The sequence below is a fragment of the Lolium perenne genome, chromosome 2, assembly GCF_019359855.2.
Source record: "Lolium perenne isolate Kyuss_39 chromosome 2, Kyuss_2.0, whole genome shotgun sequence".
NCBI classification, from domain to species: domain Eukaryota; kingdom Viridiplantae; phylum Streptophyta; class Magnoliopsida; order Poales; family Poaceae; genus Lolium; species Lolium perenne.
This window is the reverse complement of record NC_067245.2, coordinates 204,327,074-204,337,239: the sequence shown is the minus strand read 5'-3', so window position 1 is coordinate 204,337,239 and position 10,166 is coordinate 204,327,074.

Genomic DNA, 10,166 nt, shown 5'->3' with positions numbered 1-10,166 from the left:
CTATCTATTTATTCTGTTATGTGATCAATGTTGAGAGTGTCCACTAGTGAAAGTATGATCCCTAGGCCTTGTTCCTAAATACTGCTATCGCTGCTTGTTTACTGTTCTACTGCATCTGTACTGTCCGCAATATTACCACCATCAACCACACGCCAGTCCTGGGCAGCAAAGCACTTTTCTGGCGCCCTTACTACTGCTCATACTTATTCATACCACCTGTATCTCACTATCTCTTCGCCGAACTAGTGCACCTATACATCTGACAAGTGTATTAGGTGTGTTGGGGACACAAGAGACTTCTTGCTTTGTGGTTGCAGGGTTGCTTGAGAGGGATATCTTTGACCTCTTCCTCCCTGAGATCGATAAACCTTGGGTGATCCACTTAAGGGAAACTTGCTGCTGTTCTACAAACCTCTGCTCTTGGAGGCCCAACACTGTCTACAAGAATAGAAGCTCCCGTAGACATCAAGCACTTTTCTGGCGCCGTTGCCGGGGAGGAAAGGTAAAAGGCACTCATACTCCGGTTCCAGGTAACTAAGTACTTTTCTGGCGCCATTGTGTGTGTGCTCGAAGCTATTTCCTTTAGATCCTGCAATTGCATCTTTTTGTTTCTTGTTTACACTAGTAAGGCATAATGGACAACAATGAGCTTCTTATTCTATTTCCTGAGTTAAGACATGGATGGTTTGATCCGAAAATTAAAAAACCCATGGAACATATTAGTATGAACACTTTGAACACCATTGTTGCTAATGATATGGAAAATTCTAAGCTTGGGGAAGCTGGTTTTGATGAGCATGATCTTTTTAGTCCCCCAAGCATTGAGGAGAAAATTTACTTTGATGATACTTTACCTCCTATATATGATGATTATAATGATAGTAGCCTTTTGGTGCCACCTGTTATGGAGGATAAATTTGATTATGAATACAATATGCCTCCTATATTTGATGATGAGAATAATAATAGCTACTTTGTTGAATTTGCTCCCGCTATTACTAATAAAATTGATTATGCTTATGTGGAGAGTAATAATTTTATGCATGAGACTCATGATAAGAATGCTTTATGTGATAGTTATATTGTTGAGTTTGCTCATGATGCTACTGAAAGTTATTATGAGAGAGGAAAATATGGTTGTAGAAATTTTCATGTTACTAAAACACCTCTCTATGTGCTGAAATTGTTGAAGTTACACTTGTTCTATCTTCCTATGCTTGTTACTTTGCTTTTCATGAACTTGTTTATTTACAAGATTCCTATGCATAGGAAGTGGGTTAGACTTAAATGTGTTTTGAATTTGCTTTTTGATGCTCTCTTTTTCTTCAACTCTTATTTCTTGCGAGTGCATCATTAAAACTGCTGAGTCTTAATGGCTATAAAGAAAGAACTTCTTGGGAGATAACCCATGTGTTTATTTTACTACAGCACTTTTGTTTTATATTTGAGTTTTGGAAGTTGTTACTACTGTAGCAACCTCTCCTTATCTTAGTTTTGTTGCATTGTTGTGCCAAGTAAAGTCTTTGATAGTAAGGTTCATACTAGATTTGGATTACTGCGCAGAAACAGATTTCTTGCTGTCACGAATCTGGGCCTAATTCTCTGTAGGCAGCTCAGAAAATTATGCCAATTTAGTTGAGTGATCCTCAGATATGTACGTAACTTTCATTCAATTTGAGCATTTTCATTTGATCAAGTCTGGTGCCTCAATAAAATTCGTCTTTACGGACTGTTCTGTTTTGACAGATTCTGCCTTTTATTTCGCATTGCCTCTTTTGCTATGTTGAATGGATTTCTTTGTTCCATTAACTTTCAGAAGCTTTGGGCGATGTCCAGAAATGTTAAGAATGATTTTGTCACCTCTGAACATGTGAATTTTTGATTATGCACTAACCCTCTAATGAGTTTGTTTTGAGTTTGGTGTGGAGGAAGTTTTCAAGGGTCAAGAGAGGAGGATGATACAATATGATCAAGAAGAGTGAAAGATCTAAGCTTGGGGATGCCCCGGTGGTTCATCCCTGCATATTTCAAGAAGACTCAAGCGTCTAAGCTTGGGGATGCCCAAGGCATCCCCTTCTTCATCGACAACATTATCAGGTTCCTTCTCTTGAAACTATATTTTTATTCGGCCACATCTTATGTACTTTACTTGGAGCGTCTGTTTGTTTTTGTTTTTGTTTTTGTTTGAATAAATGCTTGAGTGGGAGAGAGACACGCTCCGCTGGTTCATATGAACACATGTGTTCTTAGCTTTTAATTTTCATGGCGAAGGTTGAAACTGCTTCGTTAATTGTTATATGGTTGGAAACGGGAAATGCTACATGTAGTAATTGCTAAAATGTCTTGGATAATGTGATACTTGGCAATTGTTGTGCTCATGTTTAAGCTCTTGCATCATATACTTTGCACCTATTAATGAAGAAATACATAGAGCTTGCTAAAATTTGGTTTGCATAATTGGTCTCTCTAAGGTCTAGATAATTTCTAGTATTGAGTTTGAACAACAAGGAAGACGGTGTAGAGTCTTATAATGTTTACAATATGTCTTTTATGTGAGTTTTGCTGCACCGGTTCATCCTTGTGTTTGTTTCAAATAACCTTGCTAGCCTAAACCTTGTATTGAGAGGGATTACTTCTCATGCATCCAAAATCCTTGAGCCAACCACTATGCCATTTGCGTCCACCATACCTACCTACTACATGGTATTTCTCCGCCATTCCGAAGTAAATTGCTTGAGTGCTACCTTTAAAATTTCCATCCTTTATCTTTGCAATATATAGCTCATGGGACAAATAGCCTAAAAACTATTGTGGTATTGAATATGTACTTATGCATTTTATTTCTTATAAGTTGCTTGTTGTGCGATAACCATGTTCCTGGGGACACCATCAACTACTCTTTGTTGAATATCATGTGAGTTGCTATGCATGTCCGTCTTGTCTGAAGTAAGGGCGATTTACCATGAGTTGAATGGTTTGAGCATGCATACTGTTAGAGAAGAACATTGGGCCGCTAACTAAAGCCATGATCCATGGTGGAAGTTTCAGTTTTGGACAAATATCCTCAATATCATATGAGAAAATTAATTGTTGTTGAATGCTTATGCATTAAAGAGGAGTCCATTATCTGTTGTCTATGTTGTCCCGGTATGGATGTCTAAGTTGAGAATAATCAATAGCGAGAAATCCAATGCGAGCTTTCTCCTTAGACCTTTGTACAGGCGGCATAGAGGTACCCCTTTGTGACACTTGGTTAAAACATATGTATTGCGATGATAATCCATGTAATCCAAGCTAATTAGGACAAGGTGCGGGCACTATTAGTATACTATGCATGAGGCTTGCAACTTGTAAGATATAATTTACATAACACATATGCTTTATTACTACCGTTGACAAAATTGTTTCTTGTTTTCAAAACCAAAGCTCTAGCACAAATATAGCAATCAATGCTTCCCTCTGCGAAGGGCCATTCTTTTACTTTTATGTTGAGTCAGTTCACCTATTTCTCTCCACCTCAAGAAGCAAACACTTGTGTGAACTGTGCATTGATTCCTACATACTTGCATATTGCACTTGTTATATTACTTTACATTGACAACTATCCATGAGATATACATGTTACAAGTTGAAAGCAACCGCTCAAACTTAATCTTCCTTTGTGTTGCTTCAATACCTTTACTTTGAATTATTGCTTTATGAGTTAACTCTTATGCAAGACTTATTGATGCTTGTCTTGAAGTACTATTCATGAAAAGTCTTTGCTATATGATTCATTTGTTTACTCATGTCATTTATATTGTTTTGATCGCTGCATTCATTACATATGCTTACAATAGTATGATCAAGGTTATGATGGCATGTCACTCCAGAAATTATCTTTGTTATCGTTTACCTGCTCGGGACGAGCAGAAACTAAGCTTGGGGATGCTGATACGTCTCCGATGTATCGATAATTTCTTATGTTCCATGCCACATTATTGATGATATCTACATGTTTTATGCATACTTTATGTCATATTTATGCATTTTCCGGAACTAACCTATTGACGAGATGCCGAAGGGCCAGTTGTTGTTTTCTGCTATTTTTGGTTTCAGAAATCCTAGTAAGGAAATATTCTCGGAATCGGACGAAATCAACGCCCAGCATCTTAGGATCACACGAAGCTTCCAGAACACCCGAGAGTCGCCAGAGAGGGGCCACATGGCCCCCAGACGACAGGGTGGCGCGGCCCAGGCCTTGGCCGCGCCCCCCCTAGTGTGTCGTCGCCTCGTCGACCTTCCGACTCCGCCTCTTCGCCTATATAAAGGTCCCTGACCTAAATCTTCGATACGAAAAGCCACGGTACGAGAAACCATCCAGAGCCGCCGCCATCGCGAAGCCAAGATCTGGGGGACATGAGTCTCTGTTCCGGCACGCCGCCGGGATGGGGAAGTGCCCCCGGAAGGCTTCTCCATCGACACCGCTGCCATCTCCACCGCCATCTTCATCACCGCTGCTGTCTCCCATGAGGAGGGAGTAGTTCTCCATCGAGGCTAAGGGCTGTACCGGTAGCTATGTGGTTAATCTCTCTCCTATGTACTTCAATACAATAATCTCATGAGCTGCCTTACATGATTGAGATTCATATGATGATGCTTGTAATCTAGATGGCATTATGCTAGTCAAGTGAATTTTACTTATGTGATCTCCGGAGACTCCTTGTCCCACGTGTGTAAAGGTGACAGTGTGTGCACCGTGTGGATCTCTTAGGCTATATTTCACAGAATACTTATTCACTGTTATGAATGGCATAGTGAAGTGCTTATTTATATCTCTTTATGATTGCAATGTGTTTGTATCACAATTTATCTGTGTGCTACTCTAGTGATGTTATTAAAGTAGTCTACTCCTCCTGCACGGTGTAAAGGTGACAGTGTGTGCATCGTGTAGTACTTGGCGTAGGTTATGATTGTGATCTCTTGTAGATTATGAAGTTAACTATTGCTATGATAGTATTGATGTGATCTATGCCTCCTTTCGTAGCGTGAAGGTAACAGTGTGCATGCTATGTTAGTACTTGGTTTAGTTGTGTTAATCTGTCGTGCACTCTAAGGTTATTTAAATATGAACATCGAATATTGTGGAGCTTGTTAACTCCGGCATTGAGGGTTCGTGTAATCCTACACAGTTAGTGGTGTTCATCATCCAACAAGAGGGTGTCGAGTCTAGCATCTATCTATTTATTCTGTTATGTGATCAATGTTGAGAGTGTCCACTAGTGAAAGTATGATCCCTAGGCCTTGTTCCTAAATACTGCTATCGCTGCTTGTTTACTGTTCTACTGCATATGTACTGTCCGCAATATTACCACCATCAACCACACGCCAGTCCTGGGCAGCAAAGCACTTTTCTGGCGCCGTTACTACTGCTCATACTTATTCATACCACCTGTATCTCACTATCTCTTTGCCGAACTAGTGCACCTATACATCTGACAAGTGTATTAGGTGTGTTGGGGACACAAGAGACTTCTTGCTTTGTGGTTCCAGGGTTGCTTGAGAGGGATATCTTTGACCTCTTCCTCCCTGAGATCGATAAACCTTGGGTGATCCACTTAAGGGAAACTTGCTGCTGTTCTACAAACCTCTGCTCTTGGAGGCCCAACACTGTCTACAAGAATAGAAGCTCCCGTAGACATCACGGATCCCTTCTATGTCGTGATGGCTACAAGATTGTTTTCGAGTCCAATAAGTTTGTACTTTCTAAGTTTAGTACTTTTATTGGTAAAGGATATGAGTGCGGAGGTTTATTCCACCTGTCACTGTCAGATGTTTGTAATAAAGTTGTGAATCATGTTTCGTATGATCTTATATCAAATGTCTGGCATTCACGTCTTTGTCATGTTAATTTTGGTTGCATGACGCGATTATAAAAATTAGATTTAATACCAAAATTCACTTATGCCAAAGGATCGAAATGCTTAGCATGCGTGCAAGCAAAACAACCTCGCAAGTCACATACGACTGCAGAGGTGAGAAATTTGGCACCACTAGAGCTCATACACTCTGATCTTTGTGAGATGAATGGTGTATTAACAAAAGGTGGAAAGAAATACTTCATGACATTGATCGATGACTCTACGAGATATTGTCATGTGTATCTTCTGAAGACAAAAGATGAGGCTTTGAGCTTCTTCAAAATTTATAAAGCTGAAGCAGAAAACCAACTTGATCGAAAGATTAAGAGGCTAAGGTCTGATCGAGGTGGAGAGTATTTTTCCAATGAGTTTGATTCCTTTTGTGCGGAACATGTTATAATTCATGAGAGGACGCCTCCCTACTCACCCCAGTCAAATGGAGTAGCCTAAAGAAAGAACCGAACTCTAACAGATCTGGTTAATGCCATGTTAGACACATCGGGTCTCTCTAAGGAATGGTGGGGGGAGGTACTGTTGACCGCGTGTCATGTCCTAAACCGAGTTCCCACAAAGAACAAAGAAATTACTCCATTTGAGGAATGGGAAAAGAAAAGGTTAAAATTCTCTTACCTACGAACATGGGGTTGTTTAGCGAAAGTGAATGTGCCGATCCCCAAGAAGCGCAAGCTTGGACCAAAAACTGTAGATTGTGTCTTTCTGGGATATGCTTTTCGTAGCATTGGTTATAGATTTTTAATAGTAAAATCTGAGCTATCCGACATGCACGTTGGCACAATCATGGAGTCGAATGACGCGACTTTCTTTGAGGATATTTTTCCTATGAAAAATGTTTCTAGCTCATCAAATCAGGAGATACCTAACTTATCTAGTTAGGAATTTGTTACAATTCCTGAACCTACTATTCCCTTAGAACACCTTCAAGATCCCGAGAAAGATGATAATGAAATTCCTAAAAGGAGCAAGAGACAAAGGACTGCAAAATCTTTTGGTGATGATTTCGTTGTGTATCTCGTAGATGATACTCCCACTTCTATTTCAGAAGCCTATGCATCTCCTGATGCTGACTACTGGAAGGAAGCTGTCCGAAGTGAAATGGATTCCATTTTAGCCAATGGAACTTGGGAGATCACTGACCGTCCTTATGGTTTCAAACATGTAGGATGCAAATGGGTGTTTAAGAAGAAACTAAGGCCAGATGGTACTATTGAAAAGTACAAGGCAAGACTTGTGGCCAAGGGTATACCCAAAAGGAAGGAGAAGACTTCTTTGACACTTACTCACTTGTGGCTAGGTTGATCACTATTCGAGTACTACTTTCTCTGGCCGCCTCACATGGTCTTCTCGTTCATCAAATGGACGTCAAGACAGCTTTCCTAAATGGAGAGTTGGACGAGGAAATTTATATGGATCAACCAGATGGTTTTGTAGTAAATGGTCAAGAAGGAAAGGTGTGCAAGTTGTTGAAGTCTTTATATGGTCTTAAACAAGCACCAAAGCAATGGCACGAGAAATTTGATAAAACCTTAACCGGTAAAGGTGCTTTGTTGTAAACGAAGCGGACAAATGTGTGTACTATCGCCATGGTGGGGGCGAGGGAGTCATTCTGTGTTTATATGTTGATGACATATTGATTTTTGGGACCAACCTTAATGTGATTAAGGAGGTCAAGGACTTTATATCTCAGTCTTTTGAGATGAAGGATTTAGGAGTGGCTGATGTTATCTTGAACATCAAGCTAATGAGAGATGATGATGGTGGGATCACTTTGCTTCAATCTCACTATGTTGAAAAGGTCTTGAGTCATTTTGGGTATAGCGATTGCAAGACTTCTCCAACACCATACGATCCTAGTGTGATACTTCGAAAGAATCGAGGCACTGCTAGAAATCAACTTACATACTCTCAAATAATTGTCTCTCTTATGTATTTAACTAGCGCTACGAGGCCTGACATTGCTTTTGCTGTAAACAAATGATACGTCTCCGACGTATCGATAATTTATTATGTTCCATGCCACATTATTGATGATATCTACATGTTTTATGCATACTTTATGTCATTATTATGCGTTTTCCGGAACTAACCTATTGACGAGATGCCGAAGGGCCAGTTCCTGTTTTCTGCTGTTTTTGGTTTCAGAAATCCTAGTAAGGAAATATTCTCGGAATCGGACGAAATCAACGCCCAGCATCTTAGAAATACACGAAGCTTCCAGAACACCCGGGAAGGACCAGAGGTGGGCCACAGGGGCCCCAGGAGGGTGGCTGGCGCGGCCCAAGCCCTGGCCGCACCGCCATACCCCCTCACCGCCTCGTCGCCCCTCCGACTCCGCCTCTTCGCCTATATAAAGGTCCTCGACCTAAAACCTCGAGACGGAAAAGCCACGGTACGAGAAACCTTCCAGAGCCGCCACCATCGCGAAGCCAAGATCTGGGGGACAGGAGTCTCTGTTCCGGCACGCCGCCGGGACGGGGAAGTGCACCCGGAAGGCATCTCCATTGACACCACCGCCATCTTCATCACCGCTGCTGTCTCCCATGAGGAGGGAGTAGTTCTCCATCGAGGCTCGGGGCTGTACCGGTAGCTATGTGGTTAATCTCTCTCCTATGTACTTCAATATAATGATCTCATGAGCTGCCTTACATGATTGAGATTCATATGAGTTTTGTATCACAATTCATCTATGTGCTACTCTAGTGATGTTATTAAAGTAGTCTATTCCTCCACCATGATGTAATTTTGGCAGTGTGTGCATCATGAAGTACTTGGTTTATGCTATGATTGTGATCTCTTGTAGATTATGAAGTTAACTATTACTATGATGGTATTGATGCGATCTATTCCTCCTTTCATAGTGTGATGGTAGAAGTGTGCATGCTATGTTAGTACTTGGTTTGGTTGTGTTGATCTATCTTGCACTCTAAGGTTATTTAAATATGAACATTGAATATTGTGGAGCTTGTTAACTCCGGCATTGAGGGTTCGTGTAATCCTACACAATGGTGTTCATCATCCAACAAGAGGGTGTAGAGTAGTCCTATTATGTGATTATTGTTGAGAGTGTCCACTAGTGAAAGCAGGATCCCTAGGCCTTGTTCCTAAATACTGCTATTATCGCTGCTTGTTTACTGTTCTGCTGTTTTACTACTGTCTGCAATATTACCACCATCAATCACACGCCTGTCCTGGGCAAAGCACTTTTCTGGTGCCGTTGCTACTGCTCATACTTATTTATACCACCTGTATTTCACTATCTCTTCGCCGAACTAGTGCACCTATTAGGTGTGTTGGGGACACAAGAGACTTCTTGCTTTGTGGTTGCAGGGTTGCATGAGAGGGATATCTTTGACCTCTTCCTCCCTAAGATCGATAAACCTTGGGTGATCCACTTAAGGGAAACTTGCTGCTGTTCTACAAACCTCTGCTCTTGGAGGCCCAACACTGTCTGCAAGAATAGAAGCTCCCGTAGACATCAAGCACTTTTCTGGCGCCGTTGCCGGGGAGGAAAGGTAAAAGGCACTCATACTTCGGTTCCAGGTAACAGTACTTTTCTGGCGCCGTTGTGTGTGTGCTCGAAGCTATTTCCTTTAGATCCTGCAATTGCATCTTTTTGTTTCTTGTTTACACTAGTAAGGCATAATGGAAAACAACAAAAATATGAGAGATCTTTATGAACTTTATCTTGAATTAGGATATGATGTGTTTGAAGAGAGAATTAAAAAACCCATGGAACTTTATATGCATGCTAATGGGAATGTTATTAATATGAATGCTTTGAACACTATTGTTGCTAATGCTATGGAAAATTCTAATCTTGGGGAGGTCGGTTTTGATGAAAATGATCTCTTTAGCCCTCCGGGTGTTGAGGAGAAAGTTTATGTTGATTATGATATGCCTCCCATATATGATGATTATAATGATGATAGTCTTTTGTTGCCGCCTGTTATGGACGATAAATTTGATTATGATTACAATATGCCTCCTATATTTGATGATGAGAATAATAATGATAGCTACTTTGTTGAATTTGCTCCCACTACAACTAATAAAATTGATTATGCTTATGTGGAGAGTAATAATTTTATGCATGAGACTCATGATAAGAATGCTTTATGTGATAGTTATATTGTTGAGTTTGCTCATGATGCCACTGGATATTATTATGAGAGAGGAAAATATGGTTGTAGAAATTTTCATGTTACTAAAACACCTCTCTATATGCTTAAAATCTTGAAGCTGCACTTG